The sequence below is a fragment of the Gossypium hirsutum genome, chromosome A03, assembly GCF_007990345.1.
Source record: "Gossypium hirsutum isolate 1008001.06 chromosome A03, Gossypium_hirsutum_v2.1, whole genome shotgun sequence".
In the NCBI taxonomy this organism is placed as follows: domain Eukaryota; kingdom Viridiplantae; phylum Streptophyta; class Magnoliopsida; order Malvales; family Malvaceae; genus Gossypium; species Gossypium hirsutum.
The window spans coordinates 108,721,591-108,735,413 of record NC_053426.1 but is presented as its reverse complement, the minus strand read 5'-3'; the positions used below and the strand labels follow the sequence as shown (position 1 = coordinate 108,735,413).

At 33.8% G+C, this 13,823-nt stretch overlaps 2 pseudogenes; one reads left to right on the top strand and one right to left on the bottom strand.

Moving 5' to 3' along the window:
- The first annotated feature begins 517 nt into the window (after positions 1-517).
- Positions 518-6,856, top strand: LOC107963342 (dynamin-like protein ARC5; annotated as a pseudogene).
- A 133-nt stretch (positions 6,857-6,989) lies between these two features.
- LOC107962944 (L-type lectin-domain containing receptor kinase S.4-like) lies at positions 6,990-9,626 on the bottom strand (annotated as a pseudogene).
- Positions 9,627-13,823: the final 4,197 nt, after the last annotated feature.

Below are 13,823 nucleotides of genomic sequence, written 5' to 3'. Positions count from 1 at the left end.
CATCAGTGTTGCGATACACACATTGAATATTGTTTTCCTCGTGGTCAGACCATTGTCGTTTCCCTACATCAATTCAAACATATTGTTAAGTTTGCCATGGTTAAAGCAAAAAATTAACAAAAATATAGAAAAAAATATTTAAATTGCTTAAGAATAAGTTCGTAAAGTGTTTTAAAGAGCTTAATTTGACATATTAAATTACGAAATATTAACAAACAACTTTATAAAATTGACATGTATTTTTTTAATATTTTACTACACCTTATAAGATATTTGTTAAACTCTTAATTTTACTTGTGAAGTCTATAAATTTTACAAAATTATACTAAATACTTTCCCAAATTTATGGATTTATCGTATAAAAAAAAAGAAAAAAACACAGAAGACGATGATAACTTACTGTATATAAAAATATGGTTTAATAATTTAATAACCAAATGAAGGGCGAATTGATGCCTAATGGTAAAACAATTAAAATAAATTGAAATATCAGTCATAAACCCCAATTAGCTGGAAAAAGAAAAAAACACAACAATAAAATTCTGCCGTGTGGCACATCATCCAGGGGGATTGCGGTGAAGATTTGACGAATAGCGCATTCAGGTCATCCATTTCCGCTAAGCTGAAAGCCAAAAAAAGGTAGTTTCGCTTTCATCCACCCTACAGTGACTACTATGAAGCAGAGCAGTGGCTAAGCCTAAGGCTTAGGACTAAGCAAGTAAAATAGAAACTGAAATGGAGGAAGAAACACTGAACCCACACTCAACTCTCTACGAGGCCTACAACGAGCTTCACGGTCTAGCTCAAGAGCTAGAAGCTCCCTTCGACGCGCCGGCTGTGTTAGTCGTTGGACACCAAACGGACGGCAAAAGTGCGTTGGTCGAAGCACTCATGGGCTTCCAATTCAACCACGTCGGCGGCGGAACAAAGACTCGCCGACCCATCACTCTTCATATGTCTTACGACCCTCTTTGCGACGTCCCATTGTGTCATCTCGTCTCTGACGGTGACCCCACTCTCGCCCACAAAAAATCTCTCGCCGATATTCAGGTTTTCTTATACAATTTCTTTTCCCATTATTTTCTCTCTCTTTCTAGCTGCAATTCGAGTTTAAATTTTTTAAATGAACCCATCAATATGATTTTCCATTTTAGGCCTACATTGAAGCTGAAAATATGAGGTTGGAACGTGAGCCATGTCAATTCTCAGCTAAAGAAATCATCATTAAAGTGAAATACAAACACTGTCCCAATTTGACTATTATTGATACTCCTGGGCTTATTGCTCCTGCTCCGGCTCGAAAGAATCGTGCTTTGCAGGTGTTTTCTCAACCCACCAAGCGTTTCTACTTAATTTTGTTTCTTACATTTCTGTAATGTGACGGTTGTACTGGTGACGAGCGGTGATATTCAAGCAGAGCCAAGCGCGCGCTGTGGAGTCCATAGTGAGAAAAAAATGCAGCATAAGGAGTTCATTATATTATGTCTCGAAGATTGTAGTGACTGGAGTAATGCAATGACAAGAAGAGTTGTAATGCAAGTATGTAATTTTCCTGCCAACTGCTTATATGTGTTAACTTTTTAGCTCAAAGAATGCAGGGTTGAGAATGTGAGACAGGTTACTAGTTCTTAAGTGGATCAAAGCCAACGCACTTTTGAATTGTTTGGTTGATGCAATGCTTTTAAGTAATCTAGCCAGCTAAAATAATCTATGACATTCCTATTTACAGATACTGTTAGCTTTAGCTGTTTAGTTTTCTGGTGTTATAAACTACCTCTTGTAGTTGCAAAGAAAGTATTTGATTCATTTAAATTTTTGTATTTCGGTTCTTACAATGTTGCATAGCTTAACATTTTGTTGGTTGATAATTGGTTAGATTGATCCAGAGCTTTCAAGAACTGTTGTTGTCTCTACCAAGCTTGATACCAAGATTCCTCAGTTTGCACGGTCTTCAGATGTGGAAGTTTTTCTCTCTCCACCTGCATGTACGCTTGATGGCTTCATATTGGGTGACTCTCCGTTCTTTACATCAGTGCCTTCTGGAAGAGTTGGTTCCGAGCATGACTCTGTTTACAGATCAAATGATGAGTTTAAACAGGTTTGCTTTTGCTTGCAGTAAAGTCATGGAGTTGGTTATGATACTGAGAAGTTTCTGCTTCTTTTGTAACTTGTGCTTGTTAATACTTGTTTCCTTCCTTTTATGGTGGGTAGTCTAGTTTTCTGTGGCAAGTCTTTAAAGCATCATCCCTAAAACGGGCATAACGCAAAGAGCTTAACGATTTTTTTTTGATGTAGTCAATAAATCTAAAATATTAACTATCTTGATGCTGTACACTATGGTTTATTGGGATTTAAACCTGGTTGATCCATTCATTCCCCACTCTTTGATTTCTAATGTAGGCAATAATATCTAGAGAGGTGCAAGACATAGCATCTTTGGAGGAGAAATTAGGTCGACAATTGTCAAAACAAGAAAGAAGTAGAATAGGTGTAAGCAAACTTAGGCATTTTCTAGAAGAATTGTTACAGAAAAGGTATGCACGCTGCTTTTTCCCATTCAGATAAACTTAAAACAAGGATATACAGACTGTACTGTGCAAATTAAATTTGGAAATATATAATTGCTAGGTATATGGATAGCGTTCCTTCGATCATTCCACTTCTTGAGAAGGAGTACCACAGCACCACAAGAAAGTTGACAGAAATAAATAAAGAACTCAGGTTCTTGCTGAGCTTTTTCCTTTTAGCAATTTTGATGGATTTTATTAAAGCTGTTTGACTACTTAAATAAGATGATGATTTGCAGTGTGCAGAATCAAATATATATTATTGGTTTTACTGTTATTATTATTGTTTTATAGAGCTTGGTTCAATCCTATATATCTGGTTGTGTTGCTTTCAGTTTCTTCTTCACCATAATCTTTTCATTCTTTTCTTTACATGCAGCACTTTGGATGAAGTGAAATTGAGGGAAAAAGGAAGAGCTTTTCATGATCTATTCCTAACTAAGGTTTTTATGTATTATCATGTCTTTCTGTCTGTTGCATGCATATCTTATTTCAGCTTGCTTTGCAAATAAGGTGGGACACTTTAAAGGTCATATCAGGATTTAAATACCGTTCCTTTGAATCAGTGAAATTTTACATACAAATTCAAATGGATATAGAAGACATTGACATTAAGTTCAAAATTGTCATTCCAGTTCATGTTATGCATTCTGACTTAAATACACTTTATTTCTCAGTTGTCGTTGCTACTGAAAGGGACAGTTGTTGCACCTCCAGATAAATTTGGTACTTGAAATATTTCTTTTGAAGATATCACTTGTTTTTATAAATTAAGTTGTTCTCAGTTGTGATGTTGGATCACTAACAGTAATGCGATGTGACTTATTACAGGGGAAACACTAGTAGATGAGAGAACTAATGGAGGAGCATTTGTGGGTGCTGATGGTCTTCAATTGCCACATAAGATAATACCTGTAAGCTAAAGAGATGGTTAACTTTAGATATTCTTGAAACCTGGATTTTTAATGTGTTTCTTGTCTTAGTTGTACTAATGACCACGATTTAATCAAGCAAGTCTGTTTTTCACTTCAAGCAAGTCTGTTTTTCACTTCAATCTCTATCATATCGTTTGGCCAGACCTTATAATCTCTAATTTAAGTAAATATAATACCTGTAAGCTAAAGAGATGGTTGACTTCAAATATTCTTGAAAACTGGAATTTTCAGTGTATTTCTTGTTTTAGTTATACTAATGTACCAGTCAAGTTTGCTTTTCTCTTCAATCTCAATCCTTTTCTTTTGGCCAGAGCTTTAATCTCTAGATTAAGTTGATTTTTCTATAGAATTCATAGATCTCTTGGTTTAGAAAAGATATTTTCCTTTCTTCCTTAATCCTCCCATGCATAAAATCGATGGAAATTTGTGAGTTAGAAAATTTTTCCAGATTCTGCTCATGTGGGTTTCATTGTATTTTAGAATTCTGGAATGCGTCTTTATGGAGGTGCACAATATCATCGTGCCATGGCTGAATTCCGCTTTATTGTGGGAGGGATAAAATGCCCACCAATTACAAGGGAAGAAATTGTCAATGCTTGTGGAGTCGAAGATATTCATGATGGAACAAATTACTCAAGGTAGGATCTACTTATGGCTTATCGTCTTTCTGTTGCTAATTGTTCGTTTTCATTTCATGTGCAATGAACAGTTCTAATTATTTCTTTTCCACCTTTTGTTTTGGAAATCAGGACAGCTTGTGTTATAGCGGTTTCAAAGGCTCGTGACACTTTTGAACCTTTCCTCCATCAGGTGAAAACTGATATTAACCATCTGTACCTTTCAGTTATTATTTTTCTTTTCATGTTTCTCTGTTGCTTTCTTGTTGTTAACTCAATTAATGGTTGTGAAATACTTTAAAACCTGAAAATTAAGATTTTGAGATGATGGAAACCTCTTAGTTAGATTCTCGATCCATTTAGTTCTTGCACCAAGAATTACTGGTTGATAACATTTAGGAGAGGAATGTGTTTGCTTGGGGTCTTTGATAAGCAGATAAAGGATAGGTTTTTCAACCGGGTGCCATTGGCTTTGTAATAATGTATCCTTTTGTTCCAGTTTCTTACTTCTCAACCAAACTTGTAATAAGGCAAAAAAAGGTGGACATTATGTGATTGTCCTTGACTTGATATATGAGTTATTACTTTCTAGGCATATGAGTGGGGAGGATGTATCATGGTCAAAAGGTGCAAGGCACCATATCATACAACCAACTTGACAATGAAAGTTTGATTTTGTCTGCTTGATTTTGTAACTAGTGTCCTAAATGAGATATTTGTTTTCCTTGTGTAGTTGGGTTGTAGGCTCTTGTACATTCTGAAGAGATTACTTCCTATATCCATATATCTTATGCAGGTTTGTGAGCTTTTTTTCCTTCTCCAGAGTCTAGGACTCTCATGCAATTAAGTATTGTTCTTCTTTTATTATGGTTTATTCTTTTGAATGTTCCTGATTTCCAACAGAAAGATGGAGAGTTTTTAAGTGGCCATGAGGTGTTTCTCAGGCGTGTTGCTACTGCTTTCAACAACTTTGCTGAATCTACTGAAAGAGCATGCCATGAGAAGTAGGTCACTTTCCTTTATTGCAACCCAATTATGTTCGTTAATGCTAATTTGCAATGCATGGTTTGATAATTTATTCCAGTTGCTATTATTTGTATAAATTTTTTGTTAGTAGAGGTACTGAGCAAAGAATGATTTTGCTTGGAGGTGTTTTTTGGTTGACTCATATTAAGTTGTTGGTCCTTTTAAGCCATAAAAATACATTCTAATAATTAATAAAGTAAAGATGATGGAGCCTCTTAATCACCAAATATTACCCAGTGTTTGATATTTGCTGCAGATGCTTGGAGGATTTAGTAAGCACAACCCGTTACGTATCCTGGTCCCTCCACAACAAGGTCAGTTATTTATGAGCACATATTATTTCATGAAAGTGAAGCCTCTAAAGTTAATCTTAAAATTTACCATAAAGAAGTCTAATATCTCTGGACTTGGATGGTGGAATTGGCCATGGCTGATTCACATGTCCAATATAAGAATTATGTGTCTACTGCTACTGCTTGCTAAAGAAAAACAATTCTTGCAATTCTTCCACGGTTTTTATGGTTTATTTTCTTTCTGGTTGTTCCATGTTGCTTTAGGATTTTTCATAAACTCTTGAATTTAGAATGACATGCATATGTTCTGATCTGTTGGTACATCTGAGCTGTTGCTCTGTTCATCTTGCACCATATGTTGAATTTTCAGAATCGGGCTGGGCTACGTCATTTTTTAGACTCATTTGGTGGAACCGAGCAATCCAGTGTGGCAGTGAATTCTGTATCTCCTGGAAATTCCCAAGAGTCATTGCCTGGGTCTGTTGCTGCAGAGAAGAATGAGACAAAGTCAAGAGCAGATATAAAGCAAGTTCCTCTATCCTCAGGCATCGATTCAGGCTCTTCTGCTCAGACAGTAGAAACAAAACTTGCTGACCTTCTAGATAGCACACTTTGGAACCGGAGACTTGGTCCTTCATCAGAAAGGATTGTTTATGCATTGGTACAACAGATATTTCATGGCATAAGAGAATACTTCTTGGCCTCTGCTGAACTAAAGGTTTGCTTATTTTTATTTTGTTTCTAATTATTTGATGCTATGCTGTTGTTGCCACCTGCCATCCTAAGCTGATTTCTCATTAGCTAAATGCATATAAATGGAACACACGTTTTTGATTTACTAACTTGTCATAGTGGTTTGATTTTTTCCCTCGCTGTTTTTCTCAATGTTTTGCAGTTCAACTGCTTTCTTCTAATGCCAGTTGTGGACAAATTACCTGCACTTCTCCGGGAAGACCTAGAATCTGCATTTTCCGATGACATGGATAATGTATTTAACATCAGCAATCTGCGACACTCTTTGGGCCAACGAAAGAGAGATACAGAGATTGATCTCAAAAGGGTATTATTCCAAATCTATTTAATGTCCTTTACAAATGTTAATCTTGGCATGCTTCTTTTCCAATTGACGTGTTATACGGAATGGTGATTTTGCAGATTAATAGGCTCAAAGAGAAATTCAAGGTAATACATCAGCAACTTAGTTCGTGTCAGAAAGTACCAAGTTCATCACCTGCATGTGCTGATTGATTCAGGTCCAAATTTGAGGACATAATCAATCACTTACGTGTGTGCAGGATAGAATTGTTTGCTTGAAAATGACATGGATATCAATAATTTTAATTTCTTTTTAAATTAATCATATTTTTTACTTGAAAAATTAATTACTTGATTAATGAATGTTTTGCCTTTTACTGTTATCTTTTAATCTACTAATATTGATATAATCTCATGCCAACTATTTTGGTTCACTATATGTATAAAAGTATTTTCTTCATCTATTTTATTCTTAACTATTTCCTTGAGAAGTTCCCTTGATAGTTGTTTTTTTGACACTGTAAGTTGAAAGAAAATATTTTATGGACTTATGGTCATAAACTTATTGAACACAGTGAAGATTAATTTACAGTCAGAAGTTGGTTATATATTTACCGTACTTGAACAATGAAAATTGGACGATTGATTGAAAACTGAAGTTAAAGAGAGATGTCAAGTTGCCATGTTATTCATCACAAGTCAACATTTCTGGTGAATTTGTCATAAAAAGTTTAAAATGCTGCAGCTACTGGATCTTATATGGTAGACATGGATATGATGCTTGAAAGCAAATAAGGAAAATTAAAAGCTAGGGAATCAGTGGATGGACATGATTTTTCCACTTTTTGTTTTTATAATCCCTTAAATCTGTCATATACTCGTAGCAATGATTTAGTGTTATTCATGCCCTGTTTTTTACTGTCATATTTGATGGTTCCTTATCATGACAAGATGATCTAGAAGGTAACTCTTGTAGTGTGACCAATTGTCCAACTATTCTTACTTGAGGATGAAGGCATTTTTTGGCTAGAAGGATTGTCGGAATCATCACCAAAGGTATCGGAATACTCTGTTATTGCAATAGGAACTTCCATATGAATATCATGGGGTAGAGGAGGAAGGGTGGCATCTCCTAGTAGAAGTTGCACGACTCTTCTCATGGTGGGCCTGTAATCAGGATGGGGATGACAGCATAAAAGACCAAGGGTAAGCACCAGCTGAGCTTCGCCTGAATGATAATTTTTGAGTGTGGGATCGATGGCTCGGGTGATCTCTCCTCGAGAATGCAATTCCCTAACCCAATCCACCAGCACCAGCTCATCAGCACCGCCTGGGGCTCAATCGGTCTTCTTCTGCTGGCAACTTCAAGCATAAGCGTACCATAACCATAGACATCAGTACTTGTGGTGGCTTTCCCGGTCCTTGTGAGCTCAGGAGCCAAATACCCAAGTGTACCAACAATGTGTGTGGTCTGTGGATCATTATTGTGTTCGTAAGTTCTGGCCAGGCCGAAATCCCCTAGCTTTGCATCACATTGCTTGGCTTGACATCTCTATGAACTACTCTCTGATTGCAATTTTCATGGAGATATAGCAATGCATGTGCAATACCAGTTAAAATCTTGTACCTTTGGTCCCAAGTAAGGTTTTTTCCCTTCAGTGGACCATCTTCATACAAAAGCTTGTCCAGGCTCCCATTGGGGAAGTAATCATAAACAAGAAGGAGCTCGTTTTGCTTCCGGCACCAGCCATGCAAGTGTACAAGATTCCGGTGCCTAAGCCTCCCCACACTTGTAATTTCAGCAACAAATTCTCTCATTCCTTGACGAGAACCACTATACACCCGCTTAACTGCCACTTCTAGTCCGGTACCATGAATCACCCCCCGATAAACTCTCCCAAACCCTCCAGAACTGACGAGGTTTTTCTCTCCAAACCCTCTTGTTGCGGAGAAGAGCTCGGAGTAATTGAATCTATGCACCCTATATTCGATTTCCCAATCCTCCATAATCTCATCTCCATCTCTGATTCTGAATATGATCTGAATAACACCAATGATCGCTAGGAAAATCAGAGTAATGCTTGCTAAAGTGATACCTACTGCAAATCCCTTGCTGTGCATCAGTTTATTAGGCTTACTATTCAGAAATGGGAGCTTTCTTGGATCTAAATCTTGTGCCCTTCCCTCAATACTAAAGCTCCAGCCATGTACATAATGTAAGGCTGCCAGCAAGCCGGTGGAAGCTGAGAAGCCAACATATACTCATCTAGCACCAATGAGAGATCAATGGGGAATGATATCAAGGGGCGGTGAGGCCTCAACGTGCCACAAGGAGATATTGAGACATTCATCAGCATCTTGTTGCTGTCATAGTCAATCCATGCCTGAATAGGTTCCCCACTCTTGAGAGCAACCGAGTTGCTCCGGTTGTCATTGGAGGAATAGTAAGCAGCTGGCTCAGATATGTTGGATATCAGGCTGGATATATCTATTCCTACATGGTTATCATTGATATCTTGAAGTTCAACGTTCTGGACTACATCAAACTCCACCGCAAAAAAACGAGCATTGTCGGTGTCATTCGGAAGGCCTAAGTATTGGTTTGGAAGACTTTTCAGCTTTTCAGTAGGCATGAGAACAAAGGCAAGACCATGACCTCCAATCTCAGGGTACTTTGGACTGATAGAGAATACAAAGTTTGTGCTAAATGTAACAGCTGCTTCAGTTCTGTTGGGATTGCTTTTCTTAAATCGTATTGGAGATGGATAGAAAGAATGCCCGATAAGTCGCACTGAATCGTTTGTTAATGCCAATATCCCGTCGGACTTGATAAATGAAGCTCCTTCCGTTGTCACGTTTGCTTTGAGGAATCCTTTGTACGTGAAATTTAACTCTGCATGGACGAGAAGACCTAGAAGGAGCAGGTGGAACAATAAACCAAGTGCTTCCATAGCTGAGTTGAGAATTAAATGGTTTGTTTTTCTAGGATAAATCTTTATACTGTGATGCCTTTAGTCTAGTTTGATAAATTTAAAAGATAATATTTTTTTATTGGTAGATCATAGAAAACTTGAAACTTGGAAAGTTACATACTCTACTATAGGAAACTGTGTATAACCAAATTATTTAGAAAGGCTAAACTTATACCATCTGAATTTGGATAACATAAATATTATATATTGATATTTAAAAAAAAAAATTGGAGGGTTTTTTTAGTGAGGACTAAATTGAAGGACAAATTCCTTGTATTGTGTTGGTCTCCTAGAATTTGCCACAAAACTGTGTTGATGGATAGTGTTGGATTCCAGAGAGAGATAAAGCAAAACTTACAAAACTGGAAATCTGGAATTAATTTAAAGCATAGAAGTTGTTTGAAACAATGAAGAAAATTATGTGAACCCCATATCACCACGACAAATTCTTACAAATGGGTATAAAAAAAATTATTTATCTGTATCTTGTTCCAATGCCATCGATCGGTACTGTTGCCCAATAGAAAGCTAATTAAGGAAAGTTTCTGCAAATGTTGTTCTTTTTTATAAAAATGCATGATTATCACTTTTAATAATATTGTCTTCGAAATTTGAATTTAAGTTCTTTTATTTAGAATACAATATGTTATAGGTTAAATGACATTTTAAATATTAATTAAATATTGAACAACACATCCTTCTAAATTCAGGATGGGGGTGTGGGGTGTCTGGGTCTTTGCATGATGCTATAGCATCCTAACCCAGCCTCCATACCGGTTGGCCCCTAGTCCTAGTCCTAGTGGTAGACCTAGACCTCAGTTCCTTCGGCTAAGTTAGTGCTTTGTGTCCAAGGATGCATGTAAGTATTATACTTCCATTAACAAAATCGCAAAATGACAGTTTCTTGGAGGTAAAGCAAACCTCAAAACTGTCTAGCAAACAGGGTACCACACACTTTCTCATGCCATCAAATTTTGCAACCTCATATATATATATTTTTACTACCAACTTGGGAATTTTTTCAATTTTTTGGTGTGAATTTCGAGACTTCATCCTTCTTCTTATTACCATTTTTCTTCAATTATAAATAACTTCTACTTTCATCTAAGTTTGGGATATATTACACTTGAAAAAAAAATTATAAAAATAATAATTTATATATGGTTTAAATTATGTTTTAGTGATTAAACTTTAATTTGTTACGTTTTGGTTATTAACGTTATCAATTTTTAATATTTTGATTATTGTTCTGTTATCTAGCGATAATGATGTAACCGAAGTTTAATATAACATAAATTTTACTATTAAATGCTAACATCTCATCCATGTTATCACCACATAATTTAAACATGTTTTTTTTAAATTACTTATTTCTTTTATTTCCTCTTTATTTATTTCTCTATTTTTATTTCTTTTTATTTCTTCTACTTATCATTGTTTTCTAGAACACTCTCCCTTCCTCAAAGCTTCATTCACGATCACTGGCTGCCTGTTCCAATGCCGTCACCCCATTGCCCCCGACGAACATACGCTGAACTGCTCCCTCGATTGCCTGTTCACAAATCTCCAATAAATTTTCTTCAAAACTCATTAAAAATCCTTAGATATAAAACATAACTTTTGAATTACCCAAGCTCGGATCTCCATCATCTGTTGTTAAATCGGCTCATTTTTTTATACGTGTTCCGCCTCACCAGTACCTCTTTCCGATTGCTGGGATTGGCAAGCAAGTCTTAGTAGTACCTCCAACCCCTTGCCCTGAATTTGACCCCCTATTTTTTTTCTTTGATGTTCTCTTCTATTTTTGACACATTTTTCTTTATTAGAAATCTGATCTTAGGCTTAATATGGGTTTCTTTTTTGTGCTTATCGATTGTTGTTTGCTTGACTATTTGATTGATTTGAATATAAGTTTATTTGATAAGTGAATGATGTTGTTGGGGTGCCTTGAATGAGACTGAAAGCTAGTGGTGAAAGTGATACTGTTTGAGAGGTTTGCTAGTATTTGATATTGGAGAATTTTGTTGCAAATTCAAGTTGGGCTTGTGACTGTTGCTATGATAAATCTGCCATTATTTTATTTTTCTCGTGTTTGATTTGATAGATGATGAGGAATTTATTAAATCCAATATTTTTTATAGCTTCAAGAAAAAATATGAGATTTATTTTTTAAAATTTATATTTAATCAACTCTTTCAATTATATCTAGGGGTGTTCATTCGGTTAACCGACCCGAAATTACTATAACCGAATTAATCGACCTTCCAAAAATTTTAACCGTTAACCGAACCGATTTTTTTTAAAAAAATTTAACCGAACCGAAATTTTTTTGGTTAATAAGGTCGGTTAACCGAATTAACCGAAAATTATGTATTTTTTATTTTTGGTTAAAAATTACCTGAATTACCCGAATTACCCGAATTACCCGAATTAACCGAATTAACCCAATTACCGAAAAATACCCGAATTTTTTTTATTTTTTATTTTTAAAATTTAAAAAATTTATAAATTATTAAAGTAAATTGGGTTTTAGACTTTAGTAAATTGGGTTGTCTTTTAGTTTTAGTTTTATTGGATTGGGTAATTGGGTAAACTTTAGTTTTAGTTTTATTGGGTTGGGTAATTGAGTTTGGGTTGGGTTGGATAATTTTATTTATTAATTTTTTCGGTTAACCGAAAATTTTCGGTTAACCGACCGGTTTCGAACCGAATTAACCGTTAACCGAAAAATCATAAAAAAATTAACCGACCCCCGACCGAAAAAATTCGGTTAACCGACCGATTAACCGAATTCGGTCGGTTAACCAAATTTTTTCGGTTTTACCCGAATTATGCACACCCCTAATTATATCCATTAAAAAGTGTGGATGAAGCTTGAGAGAAGAAGTGCGTTAAAGAGAGGGTGAATTAGGAGAGACAATAGAACAATGAAAAAAATGGAAAGAATATGAAATAATGAAAAAGGAAATAAAGTGTAAAAAAATAAAAAAAGGTTACTTTTAAAAAATGTAATTAAATTTGTGGTAATGACATATATAATACGTCATGTTGAATGACACAATTTGTGTCGTCAAAGTTTCATTACACTACTAAAGTCGAATAGCGGCACAATGATCAAAATGTTACAAAATTATATTATTAGTGACTAGAATGTAACAAATTAAAGTTCAATGACCAAAATGTAATTTAAACCATATATAAATGGCTATTTTTATAGTTTATTCAAAATTTTATATTATATTCAATTTAAATAAGTTTAAAGTTTATATCATTATTTAAAAATTATTTTATAATAATATTTTATATATTTTTAGTTATATTTAAATAAAAATATTTTTAATATATAAATAATTTGAATTAAATTAAAATATTTTATCAAATATGATTTAATATGAATTAATTGAATGAATAGCTTAAATTGGAAAAGATTTTATTATCATAAGAAGTGTTGATAGCTTGAGCCTGTTGCATTCAAATGACATAATTCACTATTTAAAAATAATAACAATTTTTCATTTAAATTTAATTGTAAAAATAAATTAATATTAATATTAATTTTTTTATATTTATTATTAAAAATAAAATTAACCAGTTTGGTTCAATTTAATGTTAAAAATATAAGTCCAAGCTCAATCGAAAGTGAGTCAAGTTGAACAATTCTATTTACTATTTAAGGAGTAAATAATATATCAGTGTATTATTTTTTAAATTTTTTTTAAAAATTTTCTTAATTTTTGATTTTTTTGAAATTTATAATGTTTTAAATTATTTATATTTTTTTATATAAAGTAAAAAAAATAATTTTACAATTTTTATGTCATTTTAAAAAGTAAATATCAAATTAATAAAAATTGTAAATATTTAATGCTAAAAAATTATTCTACTTTTTTTTTTCATAATTAACAAATCAACAACAAAATGGGATGGAAGGATAATTTTTTTAATATATATATATATATGTGTGTGTGTGTGCGCATTTTGTTCATCAAAATATGTAACCTATAATTAAAAGAATATAAGTCGAGCGTGTTATGCTTGATATATAATAATGGAATAATATGCTTTAATTTTGCTTTCATATCAATATATTATTTTAATATATCTACATTGGTTTTTTAATATCAATTATTATTTTTACCAGTTGAGCTGTTTTAAATAAAAATAGAATTTTTCAAAATTGTCATACAAGGTTGAAAACTATTTGAAAATTTGACTGTATTTTTAATAAATAAAAATTAAATAATTAATTAGAATAATGATAGATTTAGACTTTAAAATTTATATTTTTTGTCAATTTAATTTTTATTTTTAATTAATTTTGGCTATCAAACTGTCAAAAAGACTTAAATTGCTTTTTAAATGAAAATATTAATTTTTT